The sequence below is a fragment of the Plectropomus leopardus genome, chromosome 17 (assembly GCF_026936395.1).
Source record: "Plectropomus leopardus strain MGB_pleo_1.0 chromosome 17, ASM2693639v1, whole genome shotgun sequence".
NCBI lineage: Eukaryota > Metazoa > Chordata > Actinopteri > Perciformes > Serranidae > Plectropomus > Plectropomus leopardus.
The window spans coordinates 317,845-336,248 of NC_142192.1; positions in this window are offsets into that span (position 1 = coordinate 317,845).

The window sequence follows — 18,404 nt, forward strand, 5'->3', positions numbered from 1 at the left end:
CCCGGCTGAGCAGAACTATGACATCGGGAACCGGGAGCTGCTGGCGGTGAAGCTGGCCCTGGAGGAGTGGCGCCACTGGCTGGAGGGTTAATTTTATATTTTTCTATTTTTACTTATTCATTTTATATCCGTTAATACTGTTGTAAACATTTGCAGCTATCATTATTGTAGATAGCAATGTTGTCATCGTTTTCATTGTCGTTGTTGTTTTTGTTGTCTCTTGTGTCTTCCCCTCCCTTCTGTGTCCCCCAACCTCTCTCTTTTCTCTCTCCCTATCCACTCAAATGTTGTACTATCCTGTAGCCTTGCCAATAAATCTCAGTGCAGACTGCAACAGGAAGAAGTATATCAGACTCCTCCTTTGCAGAGCAAATCTGTTATGGCATCTCAAGGCATCCAGACCTCTCATACTGCATGCCTAAGCTGCCGAACAGGACAGGTTAATAAAAAAAAAAAGCTACAAATGAAAAATAACTTTGTTAATGTCTCCTGTATAATTATACTTTTATTAGCGTACACTGGTATGTGGTTTACCTGAAAAAAAGTAATGTAAATGATCTCAAAAGATAAAAATATGATTTTGACAAGGCCTAATTAATAAAGTGTAACACGGGAGCAAGCTAAGGACCCCATCAAGTGGCTTAGGTCTGACCAGCTGGGTGATGGCTAGGCTAGAGCCAGCCACAGCAACAACAGTTGCGCTGTCTGTGCAATGCATTGTGGGAGACAGTAGTCAAGGCAGAGTGGTCTGATGTATACTGAGGATTTTTTCTGAATCAGTACGACATCTGGGTATTTCTGGCATACTGTGGATTTCACTATACTAGTATAATAGGCAGTTTCGGACACAGCCACAGAGAAGGGGCACAAAGCAGGAAACCCCAAAACAAAGTCCACAGAATACCCCAAAGCATAACAATAAACTAATAAATTAAAAGCAAAACACAGAAAACTAATATTAATTTATAATAACAAAATGTCAAACATTAAATAATCATGTCTGATTTGAATGTTGGTCAAGTCAAGTCAAGTCAAGTCAATTTTATTTATAGAGCCCATTATCACAAAGCATGGTTTGCCTCAGAGGGCTTTACAGTGTACGAAATCCCTCTGCCCTTAGACCCTCACATCACCCAAGGAAAAACGCACGAAAAAGAACCCAGGGGGGAAAAAAAGGAAGAAACCTCAGCAAGAGTGGCAGAGGATGATGAGGGATCCCTCTTCCAGGACGGACAAACGTGCAATAGATGTCATAAATAATAAATGAAATACAACTGTGGCAAAGACGGAAGAGAAAGAGAGAGGGGGGAGGGGGAGAGAGGGCGAGAGAGGCGCAGCAATAATGGAAACAGATGCATGTCATATTACAATAACAATAGGTGCGAAATTATCAAATGCACTCTATGATGATATTGTGGGTGCTGATAAGAGTCTCATGCATATTTTGATATGGAGGTGTCCAAAGGCAAGATCGGTGCAACCACGACCAAGAGCACAATCAGGGCAAGCAGGGGGTACAGTATCAGTGCAGCTACAGCACGAGCACAACCAAAGGCATGGTCACAGCGCCAGCACAGATATCACAATGATCAGGCACAGCCAGGGTTGCGGCCAGGCTCCGGAAAAGTTAGGAAACAAGGGAGCAGGAATGCTCCGGAGAGGCAACAGGATTTGCGTAGTGCAGAACCAAGGTGGTTAACAGTAAAATGGATAAGCACTCAATGAGGTTCCTAGAGTCATTGATCAGTAATTACGACTTCAATATGAATGCCAGAGAGCAGTAATAGAAAAGAAAGAAAGAGTAAGCAGAGCCAGAAAAAGAGAGGAAGCAGAGCCAGAGTGGCTCAGAATCTCTCCCTCCTCCCTGTCACAAGGACGGGGATTTCAACTGTGCACAAGAAACTTGTTCTCCAGGAATATACATACTAACAAAACTAGGGTCACTAATCAGCTATTATGGCTTAAATATAAAGGTCCGAGAGCAGTAGGGACTAACCCTATAGAAAGTCCGCCGGCAAGTTAAACCTATGTTAGCCTAACTATGGGCAGGTCGGGCAACCTTAGCCAGCCCTAATTATAAACTTTATCAAAGAGGAAGGTCTTAAGTCTACCCTTAAAAGTGGAAATGGTGTCTCCCTAACCGAAACTGGAAGATGGTCCCATAAGAGAGAAGCAGGTTAACTGAAGGCTCTGGCTCCTATCCTACATTTGGAAACTTTAGGAACCACAAGTAACGCTGCCTTTTCAGAACACAGTGCTCTGGTAGGATAACAGGGAATTATGAGCTCTGAAAGATATGATGGAGGACCATCATAGATGGATGGACCTTGGGAACCACAAGTAATCCTGCATTTTCAGAGCGCAGTGATCTTGAGGGTTGGTAAGGAACTATGAGCTGCGACAGATGGGATGGAGCCTGACAAATTAGAGCTTTGTAAGTATGAGGAGGATTTTAAATTAAATCCTGGATTTTACAGGGAGCCAATGCAATGAAGCTAAAACAGGAGAAATATGATCCCTTTTCTTAGTTCCTGTTAGAACATGTGCAGCAGTGTTCTGCACCAGTTGGAGTGACCTAAGTGATTTGTTGGGGCAACCGAACAATAGGGAATCACAGTAATCGAGCCTAGAGGTGACAAATGCATGTACTAATTTTACAGCATCTGTCTGGGATAGGATATGTCTAATTTTTGTGATGTTGCACAAGTGAAAGAAAGCAGTCCTTGAAGTTTGTTTTATATGGTAGGAAAAAGATAAATCTTGATCAAATAAAACTCTGAGGTTCCTTACAGATGTGCCAGAGGCCAAGGTAATGCCATGTAGAGTAATTACATTGTTAGAAAGGGAGTTTCTGAGGTGTATAAGGAATTTTGCTTGGTGTTTTGGTGCAAAACAATTAACATAAACGAAGAAAAAAAACATTGAATTTAAATAGTATAAGAGATAAAAAATATAGAAGTAATTTGAAAATATAAAATGAAAAAACACTGTAGCGACTAAGCCCAAAACTTAAAGCCACTGAGGGGCTGCATAGACGGGCTAAACATGATTGACACGCTTGCCATGCACCACTTCGTTGTGTCTTGTGAAATAAAAACATCCAATGTGTTCTTTTTTGATTTTTATGGAATTATTTATTGTTCACCGTTTTGGTCTTCCATGTGTTACATGCAAGAGTCCAACAATTCATGCGTTGCAGTCAAAAAACTACTTGTGCTCCCACCGTCTAACAACACCTATTACCTGATGAAATATTCCTACCTAAGTAGGCATGTGACCCAAGACACAAAGGTGACACCTAGTGGACAACTTAGTGTGCTACACACACACACACACATATTAACCTCTTGAAATGGCCCTTACAAACGCAATGCAAAGATGTAGGGGACTGCCTTGGTGTGTTCTTTTCATTTTCCCCTTGGCAAAACTCCAGACCTCGACTTTCCCTATGCAAGTGGGGGACAGGTCAAGAGACACTGTTTTAAGGACCTAAAGCATTTAACAGCGGGTTCTAAATTAACTTTACTGAGACTCCCTGTGGACATCTGCAAACAGGTTTCCTTTCCACCTTTCCTTGACACAAGAACTGAAGTTTGGTGTAGAGGACAGACACACTTCTACCAAGAATTTGGGAAGCACAACAGGATTAGATGATGATCCTCAATCTGAAATTTAATCATCTGTCTACCTGTCCCTCACACACTCTTTCTCTGTCTCTCCCTTTCTGTCCCAATCCACACTCTGGCAAATAAACAGATCTCCTCCTCTTTCATGTCTTTCCCCTTGCTGAAGTAACAAATGGCAGGACATGTTGTAAACTCATTATGCATTCTTGTGTTGAGATTAACATTTGACAGGATCACTGAGACCAAAGTTGTGAATTAAGGGTAACCTCTCTCTAATCTTTCTCCTAGTAGGTAAAAGTTTGTCTCTGTGTTTTGATGTGTAAGTACGACCAACTCCCATTTCTTTATCATTTCATTTTAATGAGTTAGGTAAAAACATGTTTTATTCCCTTTCTGTGATGGAGCCATACTGCCATCTAGTGGTCTTAGTTATCAGTAATTTCATAACCAACTTTGTAGTTGTATCTTATGTTGCATTCATTTTATAATGTTAAAAGGTAATCCTATATCTAAGTAATTACCAAGTTCCATTGGATAATTTTATATCATGTGTGGTCATTTAACAGAATTGAACCAAGGATCTTCAGAGTCATGTGTTACATTATAAATTGCGTTTAGGTCTGCTAACATGTTTGAAATTACTTTGATGGGACTATAGTTGTGATGAGATACATGAATTTACATATAAGGTCAAATCGCGTAATTCGTCATTAAGTACGGAGAAATAAATGTCTCCTAAATTACATTGGGTCCTTTAAAAACTAAATGCCAGATGTGCACTGGTGCGAAGGTTTGCTACCCTGCCTCCCATTCGCACCCCAAAATTCATAGATTAAAACTTAGTGAGCTCTCAGCTCAGCACTTCTTTCTACTTTTCCTGTCATCGCGGCACTTCTTGTGTCACACACCTTTTTCTTTGTTTTTCAATTTTACAAGAGGAGCCGCGACTGCTCGTCAGAGCTCTGCTGAACTTAATCTTTTTCAGAGCCTTTTCTTTTTAAATCTCTTTGACGTTTTTCTTAATACTGGTTTTTGGTCAGCAAAGACATTTTTGTATTTCATTTCAAATAAGCTCAAGATAAGAGTTTAAAGTGACTTCATCAGGCCAACGGAACTACTTTTAATTATTCCTGCGAGTTTAATTGAAAAAGGACACTCCACAATCCCCCACCAACTCAAAAGACCGGCGCACACCATCTCCATCTGCCCGGCCGCCTCCTCATCTGGAAGATGCGCAGCAGCCCTCCGCTACAGTGAAGCTATGACCTGGACCTTCTTGGAGAAGTCTATTCAAGTTGGCGAAAGTAGGCAAAATAACATCTTCTAGTGATCAGAGTTGATGTCATATAGCGATGTTTTAAACCAAATTTCTGAATTTCAAATTACCATTCAGCGATTCTCTTGATGAGGGAGCTGAGGTTCAGCTCCCACTTGAGGTCCTGGGTGATGATGGTCCCCAGGAGGCAGAAGGACTCCACAGTGGAAACTGGGGAGTCACAGAGGGTTATGGGGGCAGCGGTCCTTCTGAAATCCATTACCATCTCCACTGTCTTCATAGCATTAAGCTCTAGGTTGTTCTTGCCAGGTCATCAGATGGTCAACGTCCCATCTGTAGGCGGACTCATCTCCACCAGAGATGAGGCCAATAAGGGTGGTGTCATCCGAGAACTTGAGTAGCTTGACAGACTGGTGACTTAAGGTGCAGCTGCTTGTGAACAGGGAGAAGAGGAGAGGAGAAAGAACGTAGCCTTAAGGGGGGCCTGTGCTGATGGTTTTGTTTCCCCAGCTTCACCTGCTGCTTCCTGTCAGACAGGAAGTCTGTGATCCACCTACAGGTGGAGTCAGGCACGCTCAGCTTGGAGAACTTTTCCTGTAACAGAGCCGGGATTATTATGTTAAAAGCAGAGCTGAAATCCATAAATAGAATCCTGGCGTAGGTTCCTGCTGAGTCCAGATGCTCGAGGATGGAGCGGAGGGCCAGGTTGACAGTGTCGTCTACAGACCTGCTGGCTCTGAAGGCGAACTGCATGGGGTCCAGAGGAGGGTCTGTGGTGAGTTTAAAGACAATAAAAAGCACTCAAAGGACTTCATCACCACAGAAGTCAAAGTGTCAGGTCTGTCTCCGGAAGATCTTATTAACGCCTCTCTCCAGGATGGACAGAGGTGTTGGTAAAGTGAGGGGGGAGGGGGAAGCTGGGGTGGATGGTTGTTCTGAATCCTGGGCCCCTACTGTGGTGAGGGTGGTGAGGTGTGGAGTCATCATGGGGGATGTTTTCAGGACTGACCCATTGTCTTCCAAAGCTACAGTAAAACTCATTCAGGTTGTTGGCAAAGTGTAAGTCATTCATAAAGTGGGGGCTTTTGGGCTTGTAGCTGGTGAGCTGTCTCAGGCCCTTCCAGACTGAGCCAGCATCTCTGTCTGTGAACTGTTTTTGTTTTTTATTTAAACAATGTTTAAAAAAACCAAATTACATTTGTTCTTGATCCTGCTACATCTTTGGAGTTGAAGGATTAGTTGATTAAAATTAATTAATGAATAAGTGAATGAATGAATACTTTATTTTTTGATTGCATGCAAAACAAATAATTTATAACAACAAATGTATACTTTAAACTGTTGTGCTATATTTGACACTGTAATATCCCTGAATTATTTTGCATTCTGCATTTTGCATTCATTTTACATTATAATTTGCTATCATTTTACATTTTACATTACGTTTTTTTAAAACACCAGAAAGAGCAACACAATTTCAACTCATCACTTAGTCCATTCCATGATTTAACTCCCAAAACTGAAATACATCTATATTTTACATTTGTTCTCATTTTATGTGTTTCGAACATAAACAACCCTCATTATAATTTCCTTCTCTTAATTTAACAAAATGTTGAATACATACCAGAAGGCTTTAGTGTAAAACTCAAAAAAGTATTTCCAATGTTTTTAAATAAACAATGTCTACAGATTTTAAGGAGGAGGATTCTCAAAAAAAATATTTGTAGAATCATAAAATCCAGTATTATGTATCATCCCAAGTGACTCTTCTTAATTTTTCTTATAGGGTCTAGATTTTTTTTTTATGCATTCCCCCAAATTTCAGCACAGTAAGACATATATGGCGTTAAAAGTGAACTGTACAATATTTGCAGGCATTTGTTGCTCAACAGCTCTCTTGTTTAATAAAGAATAGCAATATATTTAGATACTTTACGCTCAGCATATTCTATGTGTGGCTTCCAACAGAGTTTATGATCTATAACCACTCCCAAAAATTTAGTTTCTTTCAACTTCAACTCCATTTAAATTCAGCTCTATTTTACAGTAAGCCTTAATACCAAGAAACACCATGAATTTTGATGTATTTTCATATAACCAATAACAGCAAAACATTTCTTGTAACTTGATCAATTCCCATTCTACTGCTTTTAATAGCCCTTTTATGTCTTCACCTGAGCAAAATAAATTTTTGTCACCTAAATCTATGTCACCTTAGTCTACATCATTTGTAGACCAAACCATGTAAATTTCATTTAAATCAAAGGGTAATTGTGTTATGAGGCTTACTTCCTGTTCCTGGTGGGTGGCACAGAAAGTATCATAGTTAAATGACATGTAGATGTGTTCAGGGCTGCTGCCTGGTCACAGCTGTGAAATTTGGGGCCAATTGGTCGATGCAAAGTGAAGTTACAACACCTTCCTTTATGGTGGCAAACACTCAAACACTCAAGGAGGTCTCAAACCTTTTCTTACCAAGTGTGAGCTCAATATGGTCAATCTGTAAGGAGGTGCACATCAAAATATAAAACATATAACTCCCTGTCTCCAGTCGGTGGCGCTATGAGGATAACTCAATTAAGCCATGCACATGTGTTCTGGCCAAGACTCTTATCAAGCATGAGAAGTTTTGGGCAGATTGGATGATGTTTGGCTGTGTTACAACAACTTCCTGTTTCATGGCAAAACATCAAAGTTGGAAACCAAACCACACCCACATGGTGTGACAAAAACTCAATTTTTTTTTAAATCAGTTGTTATGTCACAGGTCTTAAGGTCTTAGAAATCACATTTAAAGTCAATTGGGTCAAATCTGTAGGAGATATACATCAAAGAAGAACACATGAGATTTTCATGTCATTTAAGAAATAGTAATGCTTATCATGTAGTTTTGTTCGGGGTGGGACTGTCATCCAACATGTAAGGTTTGGTGAAGATTGGTCCATGTACCTCAGAGTTATAAACTACTTCCTGGTTAATGGTGAGACATGGAAATGATTGGCCCAGTAACAATCACACGATGTGACGAAAACTAACAAATGTAATAACTTTTGATGTCCCGGGCCTTCTGAGAGGATTTCTGAATTTTGAAGTCAATCGGATGAAATCTGTAGGAGAAGATCGAAAAATTGCAAGCCCTGAAAATGGCCAAAAATACACCAAAATTGCACATTCAATTCAAAATTGCTAACTTCCTGTTGGGTTTAGGGTATGGGTCCAAGAGGCTTTTTGTAGGTCTTGGGCTGTTACACATGCCTCCCAAGTTTTGTAGCTCTAGGTGAATGGCACCACAGGGGCTGCTTTGTTGAAATCTGTAGGGGGCGCTACAGAGCCATTTTGGCCCATCAGTGCAAAAAAATCATATCAAATATCACATGTTAGGATTTCTGATGTGTGTGCTAAGTTTGGTGAGTTTTGGTGCATGCTTTGCCCCTCACAAAGTGCTTCCCGTTTTATGGCGATTAATGCGTAACTTAGGCAACAGCGTTTGATGAAAACTCAAAAGTGTAATTTCTGCTCATCATGATGGTCTTTACAGTATTATAATTGGATATGAGGTTAACTGAGTTAACCTGCTACAGGGGAAAAATCAAAGAGTAAAAAAAGTAACTTCCTGCTACCAATAGGTGGCGCTATAAGTAAGATTCAAAATTGCACTGCAGACGTCTTCAGGCCTGGTATCTTATCAAATCTGTGAAATTTTGTAAAGATCTGACCACCAGGGCAAAGTTACAACACTTGATGTCATGTCGAAACATCGAAATTGTCCACCTGACTTTGGCAACGCCTTTCAACGAAAACTCTCAATATTCATCTTCAAGCATCATCACCGTCTTAAAGATTTTTTGAGACCATTTTGAGATCAATGGAGTCAACCTGCTAGGAGCTAGACATCTTACTGTAAAACTCTGGCTTTCTTGAGCCAATAGTTGGCGCTCTCATTATCGCTTAAAATTGTCATATAGATGTGTTCAGGCACCGTTCAGTGCTCGGGCCCCCATAAGAATTCCGTCAGTTTCAAGAGTGTCCTCGCACCGTTCGGTGCTCGACCCTAGTAATAATAACAATAATAACAAGCCGACCTTTAAAACCTCCATGAGAAAAGAGGAAAGGAGAAACAGACAGAGAGAAAGACCCACCAGTCCAACAGACCCCCGTGGCACACCACACACACTTATTATAATATCCAGTGAGCTAAGGTTTCTCCTCACAGTTGTTGCTCATTTCTTTAACCCAAATCTCTTTCTTGGAATCACCCCAACACCTGAGGAAACCCTCCTGCTACCAAGCACATGTCCAAGAGCCCGCAAAACACAGTTTGGACCCACTACAACAAACAAAAAAAAAACTAACCTCTCAAGACCCGCCACCAAAGAAAGAAAAAAGATTTGAAATTAAAGACAGATTTAGGAAAAGAAGTAGAGCACCGGTGTCCCATCCTGTGTCGTCTCTCTCAGAGAGAGAGAGAGATAGAGACAGTGATAGACAGAGAGAGAACTCTATCTGACACAGTCGCTTATCCCTGTGAAAGCTAGATAATGCACACAGTTTGGAGTGCGATGATCTATAACCACTCCCAAAACTTTAGAGTGGAGGGGACATAATTTCCATGTCATCTTGGTGAACATCATTTATAGAACAAACCATGTAAATTTCATGTAAATCAAAGGATAATTGTGTTACAAGGTATACTTCCTGTTGCCAGTAGGTGGCACATTTAGTATCATGGTTAACTTATATGTTGGTGTGTTCAGGGCTGCTACCTGATCACACCATAAAATTTGGTGAAAATTGGTTAATACAAAGTAAGTTACATCAGCTTCCTGTTTGGTGGTGAAAACAGCATTGCCACGGCAACAACGTTCATTGAAAACATATGATCTTCACAAGGAGGCATCATGAAGGTCTTAAAGCAGCTCTTGTTACCAAGTTTGAGCTGAATGTGGTAAACCTGTAAGGGGATGCACCTAAAAATATAAATCATGAAACTTCCTGTTTCCAGTTGGTGGCAGTATGCTAATGAGTCAAATGAGCCAAGCAGATGTGATCAGGTCAGGACTCTCATCAAGCATGAGAACTTTGGAGCAGATTGGACAATGTCTGACTTAGTTATTACAACTTCCTGTTTCATGGTGAAACATCAAAGTTAAAAACCTAGTCACGCCCACATGGTGTGATGAAAACTCAGAGACTGAATAACTTTCGATGTCCCAGGATCTTTCATTTCAGTGAAATTTGGAACAAGCAGGCAGAGAGTTTCAATCCTTCAGTTAGATATTTCATATGCGGTAATACATCAAATACATCAATTCAAACTCTTAGCATGCATTTTCCGACATTCACTAAAAGTAAGGATCGGGACAGTGGTAGTCACGCCAGTAATCCTGACTTGCGTCGGGGTGCAAGGGCCCGTTCATCGCTGCTTGCATCTTTTAATTATTAAAGCCCGAGCACCTAACGGTGTGAGGACCCTCTTGAAACTGAAGGAATTATTATTATTATTATTAGGGCCCAAACACTGAAGGTTGCAAGGACCCTATTGAAACTGAAGGAATTCTTCTTCTTCTTTTTTTTTTTTTTTTTTTAATAAATGAGACACATTTTTGAGGGCCTTAACATACTTACCAAGTCACCAAACTTTGCACAGACATCAGGACTGGCGAAAAATTTTATATTTTATGGGTGACCTTTATGAGCTTAAAAAAATGACTCAAGAGCGCCACCTAACAGACTTCAACGAAGCAGCCCCAGCTGCCCGTTTCATGTAGACATATAAAAATTTGGAGGTGTATGGATCATCATAAGACAAACAAAAAAGTCATTGGCAGCCATACTCTAAACCCAACAGGAAGTGTGCCATTTTAAGTTGAGTAATGATGTCGCAGTTGTACAAGATCCAATCTGCATCAAACTTCACATGTTTTATGAGAGTCCTGCCATGAACACATCTATATGACACTTATATGTGTGTGTGAGAGCGCCACCTATTGATACAGGAAAGACAAAGTTTTACATTAAGGGGTCCAGTTCCTGGCAGGTTGAATTGATTGATCTCAAAATTATGTCAAAAAATCATTAAGATGAGTTTTCATTGAATGGTGTTCTTGTGACGCCATGGCAAATTTCGATGTTGCAACATGACATAAACTGTCATAACTTGACCCCAGATGGTCAGATCTTAACAAAATTTCACAGATTTGTTGACAGTCCAGGCCTGAAGAAACCTGCAGTGCAATTTTGAATCACAGTCATAGCACCACCTAGTGGTTACAGGAAGTTATTTTTTTTACACTTTGATTTTTCCCCTGTAGGAAGTTAGCCCGAGTGACTTCAAATCCAGCCTTGAATACGGCAAACACCTTCATAAAGAAGAGAAAAAAAAACTTTTGACTTTTAATCAAAAGTTGTTGCCATGGTAACACACTATTTGCCATAAAATAGGAAGCACTTTTTTAGGGACAAGGCATGCATGAAAACTCACCAAATCAAAATCAGACATAAAACCTCCTAAATTGTGATATCTGATATGATTTTTTTGCATTCATATGCCAAAATGGCTCTCTAGCGCCCCCTACAAAAATTTCAACGAAGCGGCCCCCGCAGACTGTTAAACCTAGAGCAATGAAACTTGGAATATATGTGTACAAGACCAAGTCCTACAAAAAGCCTCTTGGAACCATGTCCTAAACCCAACAGGCATTCTGCCATTTTAATTTGAATTTTCATGTATTTTGTCATTCTAGCCTCAGTTTGAATATCATCTTGTCCTACAGATTTCATCTGATCGACTTCACATCCTGACCATAGTATTCCCTAAAGTTGGTGATGTTAATTTGCTCACCGTTTTTGATTTCATCAAACGCTGTTGACATTCTGCCGCTTTCTTCGCCATAAAACAGGAAGTTGTGTTTTAGGGGCTAAAGATGCTTAAAACCTCACGAAATGTTGCATATTTTTTCTCTCAAATGAATTGCCTTTTTGAGGGCTTTAACATATTCAAAAAGTCATGAAAATTTGCAGACTTATATGGTGAAAAATTTTATATTTTCAAACAAACATACAAACTCTGCCCCCTGGTGTCCAAACCAGCCAAGAAAAAACAACCAAGTCCATGGCTCTCTGAAGTCCTGAGAGAACAAAGAACTGGACTCAGGGCAGCAGAAAGAAAGTGGCGTAAATCCCAAGAACCCACTGATTTGTCCTCATACAAACAGAAACTTGCTTCCTTTACCTCTTCTTTGCAGTCCGCTAAGAAAGCCTTCTATCAGAACAAGATCTGTGCTGCTACTGACTCCAGAAAACTGTTTATGGTGTTTAACTCCATGCTTTCTCCTCCAGCTGCTCAGCCTTTCCCTACACTGACTCCAGACCTCCTTTTTCACTGAAAAGGTGGTTGCAATCAGCAACCAGTTCTCTGAGCCTGACCGGCCCAGTCAGCTCAAATCCACTACTGCTGCTTCACTCTGCTCTTTCACTCCTCTGACCGAGGATGAGGTCTCCAGACTTCTTCTGAGCTCAAAACCCACAACATGTCCTCTCGCAGACCATCCTGCCCACTATCAAACCTGCAGTCACACACATTGTCAATTCCTCCCTAAAAACTGGCACTTTTCCTGCTACTTTTATGCAAGCCCATGTCACCCCACTGCTCAAAAAGCCTAATCTCAACCCCACCCAGGTTGAAAACTACAGGCCAGTCTCACTTCTACCATTTCTGTCGAAAATACTGGAGCGCGCAGTATTTAACCGGGTCTCTGAGCACTTGCGGAACAACAACCTACTTGACTCCTTTCAGTCTGCTTCAGGTGTGACCATTCCACTGAGACTGCACTCCTGTCAGTCACTGAGTCACTGAGACTGGCTCGAGCGGCTGGTCAATCCTCTGTCCTACTGCTGCTGGACCTGTCTGCTGCCTTTGAACCATCAAATCCTCCTCTCCACACTCTCTGAGCTCGGCATCTCAGGTTCTGTCCTATGGTGGTTCAAGTCCTACCTCACAGGCAGATCCTTCAGAGTGTCATGGCGAAGAGAGGTGTCTAGGTCACATGGCCTATCGACAGGGGTTCCTCAGGGGTCGGTGCTTGGTCCCCTACTCTTCTCTCTGTACACCACCTCACTCGGTGCAGTGATCCGCTCCCATGGTTTCTCCTACCACTGCTATGCTGATGACACTCAGCTCTTCCTCTCCTTTCCACCTGATGACAGAACGGTCTCAGCTCGGATATCAGCGTGTCTGGCTGATATCTCCACATGGATGAAGGATCGCCACCTTCAGCTAAATCTGTCTAAGACCGAACTCATGGTCTTTCCAGCTTGTCCATCTGTTCAGCCTCGGATCAGTGTCCAACTTGACTCGAGCCTACTTGTGCCCACAAACTCAGCCAGAAACCTAGGTGTCATGATTGATGACCAGCTGACCTTTAAGGTTCATGTGGCCTCAGTTTCTCGGTCTTGCCGTTATGCCCTCTACAACATCAGGAAGATCAGACCCTTCCTGACCCAACAGGCCACACAGCTTCTGGTTCAGGCTCTTGTGATCTCACGCATTGACTACTGCAACTCTCTTCTGGCAGGCCTCCCTGCATGCTCATTCAAACCTCTTCAGATGATCCAGAATGCAGCAGCACGTCTGGTCTTCAACCAGCCCAAAAGAGCAGCCCATGTCACCCCGCTGCTAATTTCTCTTCACTGGCTTCCAGTGGCAGCCAAAATCAAATTCAAAGCACTTCTCTTGGCTTACAAAACAATCACAAGAACTGCTCCAGCCTACCTGGAATCCCTGATCCAGGTCTACTCTCCTTCTCGCCCACTACGCTCTGCATGCGAAAGACGCCTGGTGCTTCCAGCCCAGCACGGCTCTAAATCTCTAGCTAGACTCTTCTCTTCTGTTGTTCCCAAATGGTGGAACAAACTTCCAAACTCTGTGCGTTCTGCTGAGTCCTTTTCTACTTTTAAGAGACAATTGAAAACTCAATTGTTCCAAGAACACCTAGCCACTTAACCTAACTCTTCTCCTCTTTGCCCTTTGGGGTAGATTAAGTCAGATGGTCCAAAACCCAGCACCTAACGATTACCTAGCACTGACAAAGTTGTGCGATGTTGTATGTTGACTGTCATCGTAAGTAGTGATACTGAGATTGTTGAGTCTCAGATGCTGAGATCACTACTGGTTATTACTGTGGTTTCAAAAAAAAAAAAAACACAAAAAAAAAAAGCGGCACTTCTTCTGCCACTAGACAGCAATACCTGTGACCAATCACACCTGAAGCACTTTTTGCACTTACTAAGGGTTTTTTCCTTAAGTCTAAATTCTTGCTTGTGTTGTACGTCGCTTTGGATAAAAGCGTCTGCTAAATGAAATTGTGGAATTGTAGAATTGTAGAATGTTACAGTTCTTGGCCACAAACCGATTGCCTCTCAGAGGGAGTGTGGAAGCATTTAATTCTCAAGGTGATGCAAGCTGTTTTTTTGTCATTGTTTGAGTATTCAGTGAGAAAAGACCCAGAGCTTGAGAAGATACTGCAAACAATCCCACAAAATGCTAGATATACATCACATGACATACAAAATGAACTACTTAAGATAATGAGTGATATTTTAACTGAAGAAATTGTACGTGAAGTCAGTGATTCATGGTTTACCATTAAAGTTGATGGCACCCGCAACCCCACAGGCTGTGAAAACATTTCTATCATGATCTGCTTTGTAGCAGAAGATTTGGAAGTTAGGGAGCGTTTGCTAACTATTGCTACTGCAGATGTGGGAGATGCCAAAACTCTTGCAAACACTATAATCACAGAGCTGCACAGAGTTGGTTTAAGTACATCTAAAATTCTAAGCCAGGTGTATGACGGAGCATCTGTCATGTCCGGGAAGTATGGGGGGGTTCAGAAGATACTGCAGGACACGCTCGCCAGAGAGATACCCTACGTCCATTGTTTTAATCATCAGCTACACTTAGTGGTGATAAATGCAATGTCGAGTGAGGGAGCAGTTGAGGACTTTTTTGGAGCTTGTGGATCTCTCTATAAATTCATTAAGAAACTGTTGCAGTCCACTATAAAGGAGACACACTAAAACGTCTGCTCGAACAGCGCTGGACTGGCCATCTAGCTACTGTCACAGTTGTTCTCAAGTCATTTGATGACATTTTCTATCTGTTGTCAGAGATTGACAGCAATCGTGCCTTTGGAATTGACTTACGAATTGAGGCAGCAGGTCTGATTCAGGCTGTTTCAGAGCCAAGCTTTGAATTCATTGGACACTTTGTGCAGAAGATCTTGCAGCTGCTTGATGCCCCCAACAAAATGCTTCAGTCAGAACAAATGGATTTGAGCTCTGGGATGCGGTTAGTGAAAAGTGCATCTGAATGTGTTGCACAACTGCGCTCAGAAAGTGAGTTTAACAACATCATGGGACAGTGTAAAGAGACAGAAAGGCCGCAAAAGAGGAAGAGGACGGTTAACAAAAGTCTTCAAGGATTTGTCGTTGAAGAGACCGTTGGCCAGCAGCAGGGTGATACTGACGAGAGTGACACTGAACTGCGGAGATTATTTTTCAGCACCCTGGACGCGGTGGGGGAAGAAATAAGCAAGCGTTTCAGTGAACGCAATAGTGAGCTAATGACCGCACTTCAATCTCTGGACCCAAACAGTGAAACTGTCCTTGATGTCAAACATGTACAGCCCATTCTGACTTTATCGACAAGCACTGAAATCATTGAAGCAGAGTTTGTGGTTGCTCATCACTTCCTCAAAACAAACATGACTGCCGACGATGAAACCTGGACAATATCACGGATTGTCAAGACATTCCACAGCGCACTGGAGGCCATGCCAAGTGTGATGACGGCCTTTATAGACTGGGCTTTAACTTCAGAATCATGTGACCCTGTAGGCATTTTTGAGGAAAAGTGGGCAACCAGCATTTTTTGAAAGTTCAAGGTGTCCCAAACAAGAATCCACCGGTTGCCCTTCAAATAAGGCCCCTGATTTTCTATATTTCCTCCTCCAAGTTATCCCCCTTCCATGGTAATTTGGATGTTAGACACTGTTGCCTATCCTGGTTTAGGCTCATAGTTAGGGCACTTCCCAATGTTCAATAATGTTGTGTTTGGTGTCATTTTAAAGGGGACATTTTGTAGCTTTCATTCAAATCCAATTATGAACCTTCCTGACACACATGGAGGTCACTAGAGCTCCTCAAACCACAAAGAACATATTTTTTTTGCACAAATTCCGCCTAAGTTATTTTCTTTGTTTTAGCCCTGTGGTACCTAGGAATACCAGAGACACAGAAAACAGATACTGAAATACTGACTTGCCTATGGAGTTTCAGAAAATGTATAACATCACCATATTATTACAATCTGGGGGATTACTGTGAGCCTGGAACCCGACTAGGGAGTTACTGCAGACAAGAGGCCAACACGCATGCTGACAGCTTTCATTACTTTGTTGGTATCCATCTAAGGTAACTAACGCTTGTTTTTTATTTGATGAATGTGTTTATGTAAATCAATGAAGTTATTTGAAATCAGTGAATTCCATAGATTAAAGGTAGCTAGCTAGATTATCCATAGATTTAAGCTAGTTTCTATTTACGAGCTAGCTATTGTTAATTCTTCGAATTCATTGATTTCATATAGTCTATAGCTTACTTATCGCCCAACCCAAGTTCATTCATCTTTGTTCTTTATGTAACTAATATTTAATATTTATCTTTATTAAATTACCTTTGTGTTTATTGTTTACAAGTCAATGATGTAATACTGAAAAGTCTATAGATTTTTAGCTAACTATAGCCCAGCTAGCAGGCTATACCCGTGAGCGTGTGGCAGTGGTAGTTATTAATAGGTAGTAATAACAACTATTAATTAGTTATTAGTCCTACTAGTTCCATTCCAGGATTGATGGACATTTTAATAAACCACATTAACAAGCTGGCTAAATAAGCAGTATAATTTCTGTTTCAGCGTGATCATGGAAGCTGCTGGCACTCTGAAGGAGACTGGCCACTCTCTAGCTCTAGAAGAATGTCTCATCTGTCAGGAGACAAAAAATGAAAAGTTATCAAAAGGAGGACAGCAGGGGTTTGACACAATAAAAGGTGCTGCAAAGGCACGAGACAAACTTTGTGATAGAGACAACCAGCCAGCAATTGATCGTATAAAGGAACTATCTATAACAGATGTGGAAAAACTGTGGTGGCACAAATCCTGTTACTCGTTGTTCACCAGCAAACTTAAAATTGAAAAAATAAAACAAAAAATTCAGACATCCAGGCCTAACTGTGCTAGCACAGCAACCCCAATGCTGAGAAGTTCAACTCCAACTGGGACCTTTGCATCTTCTGCCAAGATACGAATCTCAAAGAGTCTGTGTCATCTGTTACTACATTCAAAATGAGCGAGCAGATCCTGGATTTATCCAAGTATGATCAAGAGGTCTATGTGCGTCTGGCAGGTGTTAGTGACCTCATAGCAGCAGAAGGAAAGTACCATCCAAACTGCTTCAAAAAGTTCAAGCGGAAAGCGTCAAAGACCAAAGATAGCTCAGAAAACATAGGTCTTGCTATGGAATGGCTTGTCAGTGAGTTGAAAGAGTCTGCAAAGAAGGGACATGTCCTTCAATTGTCTGAAGTTTGGAATAGATACTGTGAATTAGCATTAAAGGCCAACATTGAAGTACCAGCATCATTTAAAAGCAGGAGAGCTACATTCAAAGAAAAACTTCAAGTTTATGTGCAGGACATCTATGACTTCATAACAACACCTAATCAATATGTATTGCTTGTTCCCAGAAAATTGGTACATGTGCCGTTTTTAGATTTCATGGCAGAGGAAGAAGAGTCCAGTAAAATCCCCATATATCAGTCTCCTGACCAGGGATTCCAGGAGATGGTACATGTTGCACTGAGGTTAAGAGAAGACATACTGGCTCACCCTAAATACACTGGATGTGTTGTCAATGATGAGGAAATGATAGCATGTGTCCCTGAAAGTGTTTTCATGTTCATCCGCTTGATGTTTGGTGGCCATGGGCTGTTGGAAGGAAACCCAAATGAATCCTCAAAGTCTATTTAGTATTGAGATTGTTGGCTTTTGGGTCCTTGATATCCCTTGATCCCACAGAGATAAAAGAAACTATATAGTTTATGCAAAAATTGTGGGAAAATGTGTGTAATTTATGGTTTAAAGAGGTCATGTGACCTCTGTGTTTGTCAGAAAGATAAAAATATGGGCTTAAATTAAAGGCTAGAAGGTCCCCTTTACAATGATACCAAACAATCATATATATAATATTAACAAATAGGAAATTGATAGCAATTTCTAACTTTGGGCGATTAATCAATAATTATGCTAATTAATCAATAATTATGACTAAACGGTAACTTTTACAGCTGGGCAACCGGCAGAAATGGATTCAGCACTAAAAAATCATATAGAAACAATGCTTAAAATGCTTTTCCTCAAAAATGCCTACCATGTTGTTTTCTAA